Source organism: Ovis aries, chromosome 8, assembly GCF_016772045.2.
Source record: "Ovis aries strain OAR_USU_Benz2616 breed Rambouillet chromosome 8, ARS-UI_Ramb_v3.0, whole genome shotgun sequence".
Taxonomy (NCBI): domain Eukaryota; kingdom Metazoa; phylum Chordata; class Mammalia; order Artiodactyla; family Bovidae; genus Ovis; species Ovis aries.
The window spans coordinates 55977567-55996426 of record NC_056061.1 but is presented as its reverse complement, the minus strand read 5'-3'; the positions used below and the strand labels follow the sequence as shown (position 1 = coordinate 55996426).

Below are 18860 nucleotides of genomic sequence, written 5' to 3'. Positions count from 1 at the left end.
AAAATGCTGCTTCTATCACATATTAACTTCATATATTTGTTCAGCTCAGTTCAGTCGCTCAGTCATGTCCGACTCTTTGCGACCCCATGAATCACAGCACGCCAGGCCTCCCTGTCTATCACCATCTCCTGGAGTTCACTCAGACTCACATTCATTGAGTCAGTGATGCCATCCAGCCATCTCATCCTTGGTCGTCCCCTTTTCCTCCTGCCCCCAATACCCCCCAGCATCAGAGTCTTTTCCAATGAGTCAACTCTTCGCATGAGGTGGCCAAAGTACTGAAGTTTCAGCTTTAGCATCATTCCTTCCAAAGAACACCCAGGGCCGATCTCCTTCAGAATGGACTGGTTGGATCTCCTTGCAGTTCAAGGGACTCTCAGGAGTCTTCTCCAACACCACAGTTCAAAAGCATCAATTCTTAGGTGCTCAGCTTTCTTCACAGTCCAATTCACATCCATACAATACCACTGGAAAAACCATAGCCTTGACTAGACGGACCTTTGTTGGCAAAGTAATGTCTCTGCTTTTCAGTATGCTATCTAGGTTGGTCATAACTTTTCTTCCAAGGAGTAAGCGTCTTTTAATTTCATGGCTGCAGTTACCATCTGCAGCGAGTTTGGAGCCTCCAAAAATAAAGTCTGACACTGTTTCCACTGTTTCTCCATCTATTTCCCATGAAGTGATGGGACCAGATGCCATGATCTTCATTTTCTGAATGTTGAGCTTTAAGCCAACTTTTTCACTCTCTTCTTTCACTTTCATCAGGAGGCTCTTTAGTTCTTCTTCACTTCCTGCCATAAGGGTGGTGTCATCTGCATATCTGAGGTCATTGATATTTCTCCCGGCAATCTTGATTCCAGCTTGTGTTTCTTCCAGTCCAGCATTTCTCATGATGTACTCTGCATAGAAGTTAAATAAGCAGGGTGACAATATACAGCCTTGACGTACTCCTTTTCCTATTTGAAACCAATCTGTTGTTCCATGTCCAATTCTAACTATTGCTTCCTGACCTGCATACAGGTTTCTCAAGAGGCAGGTCAGGTGGTCTTGTATTGCCATCTCTTTCAGAATTTTCCACAGCTGATTGTGATCTAGACAGTCAAAGGCTTTGGCATTGTCAAAAAAGCAGAAATAGATGTTTTTCTGGAATTCTCTTTCTTTTTCGATGATCCAGTGGATGTTGGCAATCTGATCTCTGGTTCCTCTGCCTTTTTGAAAACCAGCTTGAACATTTGGAAGTTCACAGTTCACATATTGCTGTACTATATACCAAATCTCATGTGCATATGGGTCAATATTAAGACTTACCATTTTGTTCCATTAATTGGTCTGTTAATTTGCCAGAACCAAACTGATTTAATTAGAATTTGTATTAAAGTATATATTTGAATATCTGATAAGATTAGCCCATTCTAATTCTGCTTAGCCAAAAGTTTCTTGTCTATTGTTACATATTTTATGTTGCCTATGAACTTACGAATTTGATTTTTAAAAATCTGGTTAATATTTTTATGGGATCATGCCAAAGGAAACTTGGCATTGTTATACCACTGAAGCATTTTATCTAAAAAGTTTTATGTCATAGTTTTTTTAAACATTGATCTTTCTTATTTTTTGTTACTTTTTATTTCTTGGGTATTCTGTCACTGGATTTCTGTTGCACATTGGTATGTTTTCTGTCAGTATCATTTCTATCTTCAGGTAGCTGTTTGGATGTAGGAAGTCTACTGATTTTTGTACATTAATTTTGAACTAAGCTACTTCTACTGAACTTGCTTACTTAGTAATAAAAAAGAAAAAACTTTCCAGTTCATTATCTTAGGTGTTCTAGAAATATAAGTATATCATCCAGATATATTTTAGCTTCTCTTTTCCCAAGTTTAAATCTTCACTCAGTCATGTCTGACTCTATGCAACCCCCATGGACTGTAGCCCACCAGGCTCCTCTGTCCATAGAATTCTCTAAGCAAGAATACTGGAGGGTGTAACCATTCCCTTCTCCAAGGGTCTTCCCAAAGGGATCAAACCCAGGTCTCCTGCACTGCAGGTGGGCTCTTTACCATCCAAGCCACCAGGGAAGGCCAAGTTTAAACTTACAATTGCTATTACTTATCTATATCCCCTACCACCCAGAGAGCAAAGGCAAACAAGTAAACAACAGGATAAGTGGACATCCTTGCCTCTCTCTGGTCTACTGAATGAGAATAACCACTATTTCACCATTGAAGAATTACCAGTAGATACCCATTTTACTGAGAGTTTCTACCTAGAATTCCAGGAGACAAAATTAATGGATTCAGAGCTGCTGCTGGAGAAGAGAGACAGAGAAAATGGGCAAAAGGCAGAAAAGAAGGAAGAGGGAAAGGTGGGAAAAGCGGCAGAGGAGAAATGTACTGGGGGAAAAAACTATGGATTATTATTGTAAACATTAACTATCTGAAGGCATAAACAACTCCCGTATATTTCCTTAAAATCCTTATTTCTTTTCATTTCTTTAAAAAAAACATTCATATAGGGACTGGACTTGTCCTCCGAGGGCTGCTGGGATGACTGAATCTTCCACAAATCCTGGCTCTAAACAGATTAGCTAAAAAGAGAAAACTGAGAATAACGATAGACTACATGAAATGTCAGGAATATGAAAAAGACTGGAAGGAATGCTTAGCAGTAAAAATGATTCAAGAGAGACCTAACCTAAAATCAACGGGGCATAACACCATGTTTCTAAAAACATTATACATGCACATTATGATTTTCTACAGGGGCAGGGCATTTAGGGATCACGCCTGAAATATTTTTAGCTTAACTATCTGTTATACTTTAGAATGATTTGCTTTCTTGGTAGTTTCCTGTGAGAGATAGCAATCCCAAAGAAAAATGGACAAAAGACATTCATAGTCAATTCACAGAAGAAAAAATTCAAATGTCCAGTTAACAACTGAAAAGGGCAGTAGGACAGAGGAACTGGGAGAGTAGGATTGAGATGTATATTACACTGCTGCTGTGAAGTCGCCTCAGTCGTGGCCGACTCTATGTGACCCCATAGACGGCAGCCCATCAGGCTCCCCCATCCCTGGGATTCTCCAGGCAAGAACACTTCTCCAATGCATGAAAGTGAAAAGTGAAAGTGAAGTCGCTCAGTCGTGTCTGACCCTCAGCGACCCCATGGACTCCAGGCTCCCCCGCCCATGGGGTTTTCCAGGCGAGAGTACTGGAGTGGGGGGCCATCGCCTTCTCTGGTATATTACACTACTACTACTACTACTGCTAAGTCTCTTTAGTCGTGTCCGCCTCTGCGACTCCACAGCAAGCAGAAAGCGGCTGTATAGCACAAGGAGCTCAGCTCAGTGCTCTGTGATGACCTAGAGGGGTGGGATGGTGGGGATGGGTGGGAGGCTCAAGAGGGAGCAGATATAAGTTTACACTGATTCACTTTGTTGTACAGCAGAAACTAACACAACACTGTAAAGCAGTTATACTCCAATAAAAAAGGGGGGGGGGCGGATCTCAGTAGTAAGCAAAGAAATGCAAACAAAAGCTACTTCAGAAGTAAAGGAGCTATTGATAAACATGGTGGGGAAAACAGGGATTAATTATGCCCATTACTGGTGAGGCGCTAGAAAACAAACTAACAAGCTGGCATGAGAGGCCAAATTGGTATTTTTTTGAGGTTAATATGGGAATGACTTTCCAAAGTTTAAACGTTCATTGTCTTTGCAATGCCCCCCATTTCACTTCTAAGAAGACCTCCTTTAGGAAGACTTGCAGAAGTACATGGAAAATCATGCATTCAGTGCTACAATAATAGAAAATGCTTGGAAACAACTTAAGCCTCATCAACAGAGGACTGTGCTGCATCTGTATAATAGAATATTATTCAGGTATTCAAATGACTAATATGGACCAATAAGGAAAAACATTCACATCATATGTTTGAGATTTTATAACAACTGTAAGAGTAAGGTCCTATTTACATCAAACATACAGATATGTGTTTGGATATGCACTGAAGTGATGTAGGAAGCGGCATCACTGTTAACAAGGCTTATGCTTGAAGAGTGGGATTGTGGAGAATATGAAACAGAGCACTCACTTTCTGCACGTCTAGTTATTCACCTCTGCATGAAGCATGCATTGCTTTTATTTCATTTCCATTGTGGGACTCTAATGAAATATAGACCAACAACAACAAAAAAGATCCTGAAACTTGGAAAATAGAGTAAAAGTTAGACCGCTAGATCTTTGGGTAATTCAGTGGAGTTGTTAATTTAAAAGTAGGTGTAATATAACCTTTGAGGCCAAAATGCAGAGCTTGAAAAAGTAGAAAATGGCTAAAATCACTAAACCGACTAAACCAGAAATTCAGGAACAAAAGGTTTACTTACAGTACATCACAATCTTGAAACACAGAAAACAATTCTACCTTTTCTGGCAACACCTGCATTTACTGGATACAAAGCAATATAAAGGATGAATTAAGAACCGATGTCTGTCTTGAAGAAATTTATAATCTAGAATATTCTCAAGGATAATGCTGTGTATTGTAAAGCAAATCTTTTATCGGGATTGATCAGCTATCTCTGTGCCTGGGTTATCCTAACTTATTCACACAACTCCCTTCTGGCTTTCGGAGGTGGTGTGGTTTGCTTCCTGTGCTCAAGCTCAGTCCTTGCTCACAGCCTTCAGTTACTCTGACCTCTAGTTTTGATTCAGTTATGCAAATGAGCTCCTTACGGAGAAGTACTCTGAAACTTCAAAATTATTATTTCCATAAAGCATGCAGCCACCAAGGCTGGATGGTGATCTTTAGCTTCATTATGAGAGGGAAACTGCGCTGGGGCTCCAGAAAGGGGTCTTCCACTTAACCTGAGTTACATTCATTTTCCCCTAAAGATGATGGAGCAAGAATAAACTTTATTTAATTTTCAAACTCTGCAATGAACTCTCTCTTCTGCCCCCTCCACTTACCTGTTTCATCCTTCATGTGCAGCACAGCTAATGTCTACAGAGACCCATGAATTATCCCGGTGCGTGGGTCTGACTTGGCAGGTCTTTATGGCAGGAGCTGCACGGAAACCATCCGTGCACTCAATACCTCATACGTGCCTTTTCCATGCTTAATCTAATGTCTCAGACGGTAAAGAATCTACCTGCAATGCAAGAGACCCGAGTTCCATCCCTGGATCGGGAAGAACCCTGGGAGAAGGGAATGGCTACCTACTCTAGTATTCTTGCCTGGAGAATCCCATGAATGGAGGAGACTGGTGGGCTACAGTCCACAGGGTCTCAAAGATTCAGACATGACTGAGTAACTAGTTTATTAATATTTACATTTAACTTTTCTTCAAGGCATTAACATCCCTGGGGCTTATTTAAGATGAGTTTATGCCAAGGTTGGGCTTTCTAATCAGTTCACTGGACTTCAATCTGAGTTTTAAAATGCCTTCAAGGGAGGGAGGCTCCCGAGGGAGGGGACCTATATATATAATTATGACTGACTCACCTTGTTGTTCACAGAAGCCAACATAACATTGTAAAGGAATTTTCCTCCAGATGAATGAATAAAATGCTTTCAATCTTGATTTTTTCATGAAAATCAAATACTAGTAGGGTTATAGTGGTAAATTTTCATTTGTGTACTGAGTACACACACACACACACACACACACACACACACACATATATATATATATATTTTTTTTTTTTCCTGGAGTTACAGGCTTATACCACAGATTTTATTTATAGCCTCTTGAAGTTCCACCAAACATAGGTTGGCTTATTCTCATATTGTCTCATTAAATTCTCAATAACTATGAAAAGCTGTTATCAATATCCCCATCATCTTGAACAAAGAGTCCAAGAACACATGTAATTGATATGTAAGTTTTGATCCCTGGGTTGGGAAGATGTAAATGGCAACCCACTCCAGTATTCTTGCCTGGGAAATATGGACAGAGGAGCCTGGAAGGCTAGCGACCATGGGGTCACAAAGAATTGGACACAATTTAGCAACTAAACAACAACAACTACTATTTTGTAGGATCTCCAACGCCAGTTCTGACTACACATCTTCTGTAGTCATGACATCACTTCCTGAAGAACTGGTTGTATCTTTAAAACAAAAACAGTATAGAGAATTGATCACCCAGCTTATTCAGGATTCAGTATCCTTTGCTTTAAACCATTTATTTATAGGGTGTCTGGATTATTCTTTTTTTATTACTTTTTGAATGATAAAGAGGACTCTTCATCATTTCTTCTTAAAATCTGTGTAAGATAATGAAATCAAGTAATTAAGCAAATCAAATAACATTCCTAATTCTTCCAACTGAATACAGACTGTCCAGAGCTCCAGAGTAAATCTGACATCCTCTGTGCTCTTATCGGGCTGAGCGCCTAGAGCAGGAGGACAAGCAATTACTGAAAAATGTTCTTGGCATGATGACGCAAGTATTTATGGGGTATGGAGAAGGTCAAAAGGAGATAATGACCTTGGGGTGGGGGAGGAGAAGGAATGAGTAGGAGAGATTTCATAAAGAAGATGACCCTCAAGCTGTCTTAAAAGAAGGGAGGAGCAAAAGCAGACAGGCAGAGGAAACAGAAGGAAGATAAGCCACAAGTGGACTCGCGTGAATTCAGACTGGCTGGAAGTTTAGACCCAAGAAGTGTCCCTTTCTGTCAGCAATTCCCAAGCAGAACACAGGATTCAGTGGTAACATACTTAAGCTTTGCTTGTTGGAGACACTCGTTACCATCATAGCTCTCTGCTTGACCTGTGATCTCAGATAGTAATTCCTTCTTATAAAAGACTTGAGGACTATGTCCTGCTTAAAAAGTCATTTTAGGATTCATTCAGACTTAAATGGAATAAAGTTGACTAAGCTAAACTCTGTGGACTTACTGAGATCAAAGTAAATGTTAGTTAAATGGTGACTTTTTAATACTGATGAATCCCAGAAAGAAGGGGAAAAGGTTTATCCTGAATCTTTTCCAAGAGAACTGCCAAGAAGTTCAAATGAGTCATCTGGAGACTCTGGGGGAAAGGATGCAACTTGAGAAGAAAAAATAAAAAATTTAAGATGAGAAAGGTATTAGTGTTTACTGAGTTTTTTTTAGGAACTTAATACATATCATCGTATTTAATCTTCAGAAACACTTTGTGAGGGAGGAAAAACTGTACCATTTCACTGAGGCTCAGAGAGGGTAATTTGCTCAACAGCACACAGTGAAGAAGTAGAAAAGCAAGATTTCAAGTCCAGATCTGTTTAGCTTGAAATCACGTGATTCCTCCTCCCAATGTACTGCTTGTTAACAGAAACAGGGGAAGGAGGTCTAATTGGAAAGGCTGAGAGAAAACAAGGAGATAAGGGGAGAAAGAAGAATTTATGATCATGAATTCAGAATGTAGTGAGGAAAAATACGTTATTTCAAGAAAGAACAAAGTTTATCATTTAAAGAAAGAATATATTAAAGAATGAAATCATATGCATCTCTGAATTGAATGGCACAGTGGCTTGCCCTCAATGACTTCCAAGTGTTGTGATGACAAAATGAGTTCAACTTCTAACCTTTATAAGAACTAGTTACATAAAAATTAACAAGATGGTATGTGAGAAGAAATCAAGTTCCTCAAAACAAAAAAACAAATACCATATCACCCAATGCATAGATAAAATAAAGATCAAATGTTCCCCAAAGAAAGTAACAGATGGCAACACTCAATCTATTTAGTTTCTTATGTATCTCATTACTTTGGGGCATAATTTTTGGTATTTCATCTTTTTATTGCTGCTAATTGGACTATTTCCCAAACTGAAAAGAATATAAAAAATTGACTCCTATTTACCCTAAACTCATAGATAATATTTTAACACCCAATCAATATAAAGACTTCACTTTTTACCTAAAGTATCAGATAAGAAGTATAAACCAAGGAAATATTAGCAAAAAGTTTTTTGCTAGTAATGTTTATACAAAAGTTTTTTCTCTCTTTCCAGAGGGTAATTTGGCAACATAGTTTTCTTTTGACTATATTAGCACAATGATTTGATCTACTAATTAGGATACATTCACATAAAGGGATATTATGTAGTCAGTTTTAAAAATGTATAAAATCATTTAATACAGGAAGAAATGTTCAATAAATATGCTAATTAATATCAAAAGAAAAATGTAGTAAGCTCTCATTTATTCAAAAAAATATATTTTATATACTACACACACACACAGGGCTGGAGAATGGACACCGAAACGTACCCAGCTGTTCATGATCTACCGATTGAGGTACACAAACGCCCCGCTTCTAACTAGAGAGATACACAGAGAAAAGATATGCATAAAGAAAATACCCAGATAAGCCATCTGGAAAAAGCTGACGTTATGGTCTCATTAAATGTAAGTTCTAGTTTACTCATTTATTAACAAACATTTCAAACAGAAGATCACTCAAAATCTAGACTTTCTTTTTTTTGAGAATTTTGTTTGTGTATTTATTTCTGACTGCTGGGTCTTCACTGCTGCACAGGTTTTCCTCCGGTTGAGGCGAGCAGGGCTGCTTCCTGGCTGCAGTGTGAGGGCTTCTGACTGCAGTGGCGTCTCTTGTTGCAGGGCTCTAGCGTGTGCAAGCTTCAGCAGATGCAGCACGTGGGTTCCGCAGTTGTGGCTCCTGGGCTCTAGAGAACAGGCTCAGTAGTCAGGGCACATGGGCTTAGTTGCTCCACATCATGGGGAATCTTCCTGGATCAGGGATTGAACCCATGTCTCCTGCATTGGCAGGTGGATTCTTTACCACTGAGCCACCAGGGAAGTCCCTGGACTTTCATTTCTTTAGGTTCACATGTGTCTTTATTCTTAAAAGTCAAATTACTCTGTTGTTTTGTCAAGATCAACTTAAGAGCTACAACCATGAATTTAAAGCTTGAAGCAGTCAACTAAATGACAAAACTCCTTGTGCAAAACTGCAGACACATTAATTTTATCTTTCACCAATAGACTGAAGTGATTCTTTTTTTAATGATTTCTAAAAGGTTGACCAGCTAATAAGCTAGATACCAGGAGTATGACAACAACAACAAAAATGATACATTTCTTAAATAATTAGTTAAAGGGCCCAAATGTTTGCTATAAGGAAACCATCCCTTTACTGACCAAATACAGCCTTCATATGAGCTGGGCAGGCAACTCCCTCAGATTTCTCTCTAGAAAGTCTTCTGGGATAAGACAGTTCACAAGAGTAATAATTCATAATCCATAACAATCAAAACAACATTTGGGTTGACACATAAAGTATCAGAAAGAGAAATAATGAGGAATATTCCAATAGTTCAAAAGCAATACGAAAAAGCAAAACCAGTACCTGGAGAAAAACTAGCACCGGGAAATTTGGGGGCGGGATGGGGAAGGAGCCCTGGGGCAGTTCAGATGGAGTAGTGCACTCAAAGTAGGGCAGCATTGGTGCAACTCATGAGCTTGTTAGAAATGCAGATTAGGGGGCCTACTGCGACCTACTGCATCAGGAACCCTGGGGATGGGCCCAGAAGTCCGTTTTCACAAGCCCTCTAGGTGATGAGGATGCTACTGAAGTTTGAGAGCCACTGAGATGAAGGGATTTTCTTAACAGACCCAGCCTTTACACTGATCAAACAGTGGCAGAGGAGTGCTGACTATTTCTTCTAAAACAGATGCTTTTTCAGGGGTGGAAGGAAGTGGGGAAGGGAATGTTGTTATTAGAGAAATATGGCTTGAGGCAACAGTGTGCAGCAGTGCTGGAGGTTCAAGAGATCCCCTTTTTGTTTCCCTAATGGTCGCCACCAGCCATGAGGCCGAAAGAGATGAGAAAGGATAAAGATAATTAGCATAGGATTTCAGGGGCCTGACACTAAAAGAATGCCCCCTTGTTCTCTTGATGCCTAAAATAGTTTCAATTGGGAACAATACCTTTGTTGTACAGTCATTCTGTTCTTCACTCACAGTTAATGAAGACCAAGTTCCAGATGCTTCTGGGCACTGGGGACCCAAGCCCAAGGATGACAGTCTTCACTGTAGAGAAGCTCACAGGCCCGAATAACGCATTTAAGACTAAAGAGCCAACTAACACAAAAAGTCATTTGTGCTAAAATGTAGCCAATCAACCATCCATCACAATGACTCAAAGACTGATTTCTTCCTGTTTAACAGAAATGACTGAAAAAAATAGGCAAGAGAAAGGTCCCCTCTCAAGAAGAAAGGGAAATGAAGGAGGACTCTAAAACCTAAGAAGACCTATTTTTGCCTAAATAAATTTGACTATTATCTGACCTGCCTATCTTCAACTTGGAAGAAACCCTGAACCATAAGCAAAGCTTTGCAGCTTTAATTCAGCTTGAGATATCCATCATTTTAATACACATTACCTTTACAAGGAACGTGCAGAAAAAGGGTTGGACACTCAAAAATGATGAAGTTGGCTCCATAACATAAAATGTATAATTTCAAATTTCTTTGTTATTTAGCAGTTTATAAATAACAAATTTCCCAACTGGACAGAGAGAATAACTGACTACTGTAACATCTAAGTCATCCAAGGCCTGATGCTGAGTTTGTCCAGCACACTGAGGCATTTTCTTCATGCCAGGTTATGAAGGAATGCATAATGCTTCCTTATACAGCTCTATTTTTTCTTAGACACAGGGTTCATTTCAAAATTTTCATTTCAGTGCAGTTCAGTCACTCAGTCATGTCCGACTCTTTGCGACCGCATGAACCACAGCACGCCAGGCCTCCCTGTCCATCACCATCTCCCGGAGTCCACTCAAACCCATGTCCATTGTGTTGATGATGCCATCCAACCATCTCATCCTCTGTCGTCCCCTTCTCCTCCTGCCCTCAATCTTTCCCAGCATCACGGTCTTTTCAAATGAGTCAGCTCTTCGCATCAGGTAGCCAAAGTATCGGAGTTTCAGCTTCAACATCAGTCCTTCCAATGAACACCCAGGACTGATTTCCTTTAGGATGGACTGGTTGGATCTCCTTGCAGTCCAAGGGACTCTCAAGAGTCTTCTCTAACACCACAGTTCAAAAGCATCAATTTTTCAGCACTTAGCTATCTTTATAGTCCAACTCTCACATCCATACATGACCACAGGAAAAACCATAGCCTTGATTATATGGACCTTTGTTGACAAAGTAATGTCTCTGCTTTAGAATATGCTGTCTAGGTTGGTCATAACGTTTCTTCCAAGGAGCAAGCGTTTTTTAATTTCATGGCTGCAGTCACCATCTGCAGTGAGTTTGGAGCCCAGAAAAATAAGGTCAGCCACTGTTTCCATTGTTTCCCCTTCTATTTGCCATGAAGTGATGGGAACAGATGCCATGATCTTCATTTTCTGAATGTTGAGCTTTAAGCCAACTTTTTCACTCTCTTCTTTCACTTTCATCAAGAGACTCTTTAGTTCTTCTTCACTTTCTGCCATAAGCATATCTGCATATCTGAGGTTATTGATATTTCTCCTGGCAATCTTGATTCCAGCTTGTGCTCCCACCAGCCCAGCATTTCTCATGATGTACTCTGCATATAAATTAAATAAGCAGGGTGACAATATACAGCCTTGACGTACTCCTTTTCCTACTTGGAACCAGTCTGTGGTTCTATGTCCAATTCTAACTGTTGCTTCCTGACCTGCATATAGGTTTCTCAAGAGGCAAGTCAGGTGGTCTGGTATTCCCATTTCTTTCAGAATTTTCCACAGTTGATTGTGATCCACACAGTCAAAGGCTTTGGCACAGTCAATAAAGCAGAAATAGATGTTTTTCTGGAACTCTCTTGGATCATCATTTTTTGATGATCCAGCAGATGCTGGCAATTTAATCTCTGGTTCCTCTGCCTTATCCAAGTCTATGCCTTGACCAGTAACACTGAAGAAGCTGAAGTTGAACAGTTCTATGAAGACCTACAAGACCTTCTAGAAATAACACCCAAAAAAGATGTCCTTTTCATTATAGGGGACTGGAATGCAAAAGTAGGAAGTCAAGAAACACCTGGAGTGGTAGGCAAATTTGGCCTTGGGGTACAGAATGAAGCAGGGCAAAGGCTAATAGAGTTCTGCCAAGAGAATGCACTGGTCATAGCAAACACCCTCTTCCAACGACACAAGAGAAGACTCTGCACATGGACATCACCAGATGGTCGACACCGAAATCAGATTGATTATATTCTTTGCAGCCAAAGATGGAGAAGCTCTACACAGTCAGCAAAAACAAGACTGGGAGCTGACTGTGGCTCAGATCATGAACTCCTTATTGTCAAATTCAGACTTAAATTGAAGAAAGTGGAGAAAACCACTAGACCATTCAGGTATGACCTAAATCAAATCCCTTATGACTATACAGTAGAAGTGAGAATTAGGTTTAAGGGACTAGATCTGATAGACTGCCTGATGAACTATGGATGGAGGTTCATGACATTGTACAGGAGACAGGAATCAAGACCATCTCCAAGAAAAAGAAATGCAAAAATGCAAAATGGCTGTCTGAGGAGGCTTTACAAATAGCTGTGAAAAGAAGGGAAGCAAAAAGCAAAGGAGAAAAGGAAAGATATACTCATTTGAATGCAGAGTTCCAAAGAATAGCAAGGAGAGATAAGAAAGCCTTCCTCACCAATCAATGCAAAGATATAGAGGAAAACAATAGAATGGGAAAGACTAGAGATCTCTTCAAGAAAATTAGAGATACCAGGGAGCATTTCATGAAACGATGGGCTTGATAAAGGACAGAAATAGTAGGGACCTAACAGAAGCAGAAGATATTAAAAAGAGGTGGCAAGAATACACAGAAGAACTGTACAAAAAAGATCTTCACGACCTGGATAATAACGATGGTGTGATCACTCACCTAGAGCCAGACATCCTGGAATGTGAAGTCAAGTGGGCCTTAGGAAACATCACTATGAACAAAGCTAGCAGAGGTGATGGAATTCCAGTTGAGCTATTTCAAATCCTGAAAGATGATGCTGTGAAATGCTGCACTCAACATGCCAGCAAATTTGGAAAACTCAGCAGTGGCCACAGGACTGGAAAAGGTCAGTTTTCATTCCAATTCCAAAGAAAGGCAATGTCAAAGAATGCTCAAAATTTTTTTTATTTAAGGGACACTAAAATAAAGTTCAAGTCATCATTATGAATAAAGTTTGTAATCAATGTACATCATAACAGTCCCTAGCATTTACTTAGTTCTTGTAAGGTACCAGGAATGAGCCTTAGTGCTTTGCATTCACTAAGTGAACCCTCCTGACAATCCTAATAAATCCAGGTGGTGATCATTAGGGCTGTTCACCAACAGTTCAGTTCTCTTTCCAGACCTATTGACCCACTGTTGGATTTCATTGTCCCAGCTCCATAATGTTAAGCAAGAGAGATGAATTGCCATGGTCTGTCAAATGTAAGTGGAGACATATTTATGTCTTTTTCTGGCAAAAACCTTTAGGAATCAATCTGTGATTTGCTATGATCTCTTCCCCTTGGCCATGATGATTGACAATCTTCTAGATTAAAAATGTCAATCACTCCAGGTTCTCATATAAGGATGATGTGAAAGAGCTACTGGTCAACCCACAACTGACATGAGTGAATGAGAAATACATTTTGTTATTTTAAATCATTGAGATTTGGGGACTGTTTGTTATTGTACATGATCTAGTCTGACTGATACAGATAGGTGCTACTGTTATTCCAATGTTATACCCAGAGAAACTGAGGGTCAGATGAACTAAAAAATAACTTACTAAAACACACAGGGTTGGTGTCATTGGGAAATGTCTTTTTATTTAATACCTGATCCTTGGGCTTCCCTGGTGTTTCAGACAATAAAGAATCGGCCTACAATGCAGGAAACTCAGGTTCGATCCCTGGGATGGGAAGATCCCCTGAAGAAGGAAATGGCAAACCACTCTGGTATTCTTGCCCAGAGAATACCATGGACAGAAGAGCCTGGTGGGCCACAATCCATGGGGTCACGAAGAGTCAGACACAACTGAGTAACTAATACACACACACACACACTGGCTTCAAAACCCAAAGGAAATTCATTAGCTGATTTCTCAAAGATTTCCCCTCCTGGCTCCAGTTCATACTTTGCCAAGCTGATAAGTGATAATATCACATGACTAATGGTTGCTGTTCTCCAGCATCACAATTCGAAAGCATCAATTCTTTGGCACTCAGCCTTCCTTATAGTCCAGCTCTCACATCCGTACATGACTACTGGAAAAATCACATCTTTGATGTTATGGATATTTGTTGGCAAAGTGAAGTCTCTGCTTTTTAATACATTGCTTAGGCTTGTCATAGCTTCAGAGTCCCTTAGACTGCAAGGAGATCAAACCAGTCAATCTTAAAGGAAATCAACCTTTAAAATTCATTGGAAGGACTGATGCTGAAGCTGAAGCTCCAATACTTTGGCAACCTGATGCTAAGAGCTGACTCACTGGAAAAGACCTTGATGCTGGGCAAGACTGAGGACAGGAGAAGGGGAAGATAGAGGATGAGATGGTTAGATGGCATCACCACAACTCATGACTCAATAGACATGAGTTTCAGCAAACTCCAGGAGATGGTGAACGACAGAGAAGCCTGGCATGCTGCAGTCCATGGGGTGGCAAAGAGTCGGACATGACTTAGCAACTAAATAACAACAACAAACAGTAGTTGTTTAGTTTTCTCTCACCTAAAGAGATTAAGCACATTGCCCACTGTGGCTCAGTTGGTATTGACCAAAGGAAAGATACAAACCAGGATGTTTCTGACCAAAGCTTGTGATTTTAGCACAATGCTACAGTTTTTATGGCTAACTGTTTCCAGAAAGACCAAACGTTTCTGGTCTTTAATAGCTGTGATCTTGAGATAATAATTTAAGTAACAGCTTCAAGTTTTTACTTGTATGAACACTTACCTCTCTTCTTCATTGCTATCAGCTAGGTTGTTTAAAGGGTTTCTGAACTAAACATCAATAGAATTAGAAGTAGTAAATAATAAAACTTTATCTCTGAGACACTCCATTGTTTACGAATGGCTCTAAAAAATGGAGGCAATAACTTTATATTCAGCTCTTTTAGAAGAAAAGCTTATTTCCATTATTAGAGAAGAAAACATTTCTAAAATATAGTATTTCTTTCCAGCCTCCTCAAACAATATTGAACATAATTTAATTTTCTCTTGATGACTCAGAGTTGCTTTGCTTTGTTTTGGTTATGAATATCAACTATGACATGGTTTTGTGTGATTCTCTGAAATCCTTGTAAAAAGTCAAGGTTTTTCCTTACAAGCTTATGATCAAGAATGGAAAATGACTTTTTAAAAGCATAATCATGCCACTAGGTGAATATGGTTAGTGCTGCCATGCAGTCAGTTTCCACAGGGGCAAGATGACTCTGCTGTCTGCTAACCTTGCCACGGGGAACAGTGGATTCCTACAACTTCTTTCCCTCTCCAGTTCCTGTCTGGGGCTTTGATTTTAGAAATGAAAAAGCCAAGAAATAGGTGTATTGATACTATGTGCAAAATAAGAGCAATCAAAGTTGGAACCAAGACTCTGAGAATACATATGCTTTGGGCTTTAAATGACATCTATTTGACTTGCTTTCTGACTTTTGGGGTGTGTGCCTATTTCTTCTTTTGCCGCATTCTTGATACATCTGCAAATTTCCAGTGAGTCTAAAGTTATGTAATCATCCTTCATATGTTTGAGAGTTGTTTAGATGACTAAACAGCTATAAGAAAACGCTTATGGGATCACAATCTCTTCTAGATTTTACATTCCATGTGTATTCTCAAAAGGAATCCTTTTCACTTGTTCAGGGCTTACCAGTATATTTAAGATTCTTCACCTGAAAGATTCTTTCTATATGTACCCATACATTGCCAAGAACCCTAGTAGACATGACTGGTGATGATACTTGCAAACAAACTTTTAAAAAGCACCACTCACCTGGGCTCAAATGTTCATTATTTGATTTTTTTGAACATCAATTGTCACAATTCGACACCAAAAGTAAATATCTGAGTGATATTCATATGCGTCTTCCATTCATTCATCTTCATTCACCCTGTGAATGCTTCCTGTGCATTCATTATGTGTCAAGCACTCAGCTGGGGTAAGGAATAAAATGAACAACTCTAAGGAGTTGATCTTCACCTCCTTAGATTTATCTGTTGAATGGAAAAGCTAGACTTTGAATAAGTAATTATGTATTATGTGTGTTAAGAAGGGAAAATGTAGGATGGCATGGAAGTGAATGTCAAGGTGGCCTATCTTAGTCTGAGAAGTATAAGGATCAGACTTCACATTGAGACAGTGTACAGAAGAGAGGGAAAAACAGCATGTTCTAAGATGCTGAAAGGGTCAAGTACCCGGTTCTCAAAGAAATGAACAGAAGCGGTGGCACTCTGGCAAAGGGATGAGTGAAAGGCAGTAGGGGCAAAATCACATGCAGTTTCACAGATTGCAAAGCTGTGAACTTTCCCTTAGGAGCCAGAGTGAACAGGCTTCATGCGGAGACAGACTAGGATTATGCGTGCTCAGTTGTGTTCGACTGTTTGCGACCCCATGAACTGTGGCCCACCAGGCTCCTCTGTCTATGGGATTTTTCAAGCAAGAATACTGGAGTGGGTTGCCATTTGCTCCTCCAGGGGATCTTCCCAACCTAGGGATCAAACCTGAGTCTTAAGAGCATCTTCTGCACTGGCAGGCAGATTCTTTACCACTGAGCCTCCTGGGAAGTCCAGACTAGGATCAGATCTGCATTATTATAAGATTCCTGCTGCTATATGGAAAGGAGGCAAAAACAGTCTCGGAAGAACAGTTAAGAAGCCCGACAGCAATCAAGGTAAGAGATGATCATACTTTGAATCAAGGTGGCAGCTATGGGATCAACGAGTGGAAGAACTAAGAAGACAGTTTAAAAGGTAGAATAAACAGATCTTGGCATTAGAGTAGATGTGGAAGGCAAAGGAGACGAAATTGTCAAGACAATGCCCAGTGGCTGGCTTGAGCAATTAGATGTGGATGACGGCAACTTTGAGAGAAATAAGGAACAAATGAAACGAAGCTGTTGGAAAGTAAATTTAAGTTTTGAACATGTTATTGGATCTTACATTCCTACAGACTTATTGTTAATTGACAGTGCACATACACACAGACATATACACATGATTATCAAAAGCTAAAAATTCAATCCATAAAATAAGCATGAAGCTTAATGACTATGAATCATAATAATGTTGCTTTCCTCAGTGAAATAGAATCTTGGTGTTTTTACAATAGTCAAATACTAAATGATGAATGTGATTTTGGAACTAGTTTCTGTTCTCTTACAGTATTATTTATTTCATAACCTGAAAGAGAATCTCAGTAGCAATTAGTATGGAATAATTGCTAAGCTTAATTTACTATTAAGAAAACAACAACCCCAAAAAGCTTGATTCCAAAATAAATGTCTTAATAAAAATCACTGTAATTATGATATTTAAAATGCAAAAAGAAAAAAGGCTGAAATGTCTACAAAATATTCAGTATATGAAATACTTTGAAGCCTTGGAAGAAAAGGGAATTCAGTGTATTATTGTTAACCAAATTATTTCCAGTTAATTTTCAAATGATTTGTTTCAATAAAGATGATAAATTTTCATTTCCTTACATGCACACAGCACAGTAACTCATTGACGCATCAGATTTCAGTTGTCCTTTTTAATGGCACAATCTCAGACACCCTCCAAGAACTATCTTGTGGGCAGTGGAAAGGAGACATCTAATGACACCTAGGTAAAGAAAAAATAGATCTCATGAGCAGGAAAGGGGGGCACATTTATTGTAATTATTTAGTGAACTACAAAAACGGGGTTCCAAGGAGTACCAATGTCCTTTCAAAAGTTAAGGATCTATTGTGTTATGGCGACTTTGATTCTCTTTTTTGCTAACTACTGACACGTAGTTTTCTTTAAATTATAAAGAACTGACTTCTTCACCAAGTAATGGTGCAATTCATTAATAATGAAGCTTGCTGTTGGTAAGTCAAGCACACAGAATTGAGAAGCACATACTAAATGGTTCATCCCTTCAGCTTCCAGTTTTATCCTGTCCTCTCTACAGGGTGCACAATATTTGTTGTTCAGTCACTCAGTCATGTCCAGCTCTTTGCAACCCCGTGGACTACAGCACACCAGGATTCTCTGTCCTTCATCATCTCCTGGAGTTTGCTCAAACTCATGTCCATTGAGTCAGTGATGCCATCCAAACATCTCATCTTCTGTCGTCCCCTTCTCCTCCTGCTTCAGTCTTTCCCAGCATCACAGCTTTTTCCAGTGAGTCAGTTCTTCTCATTAGGTGGCCAAAGCATTGGAGCTTCAGCTTCAGCATCAGTCCTTCCAATGAACATTCAAGATTGATTTCCTTTAGGATTGACTGGTTGGATCTCCTTGCTGTCCAAGAGACTCCCAAAAGTCTTCTCCAGCACCACAGTTTGTAGGTATAAATTTCTTGGTGCTGTCTTTATTGTCCAGCTCTCATATCCATACATAACTACTGCAAAAAAACATAGCTTTGACTATATGGACCTTTGTAGGCAAAGTAGCACAATATACTTCCAGAAAATATTTCCTGAATGAAGATGAAGTCTAAAGAACTGGACTTGGCCAAGTGATGCTACAAGTCACTTCTCTGTGCTCATGAGTCAGAATTTAAGAAAAACAATGCATGCACACACTGGATTGTGCAATGCACACGTAAGGAATTATTTTATGGTATTTATGAACAGCATAAATACCATAAATTTAATAAAATACCACCACAAATTTAACACCACCATAATTTAATACCACCATAAATTTAATAAA

The 18860-nt window shown here is 39.4% G+C and overlaps 1 protein-coding gene across 6 annotated transcripts in view; it reads right to left on the bottom strand.

The window, feature by feature from the left end:
- The window catches only part of TMEM200A (transmembrane protein 200A), an 89401-nt gene that overhangs the window by 17718 nt on the left and 52823 nt on the right, over positions 1 to 18860 (bottom strand). The gene's annotated exons all lie outside the window — the stretch shown is intronic.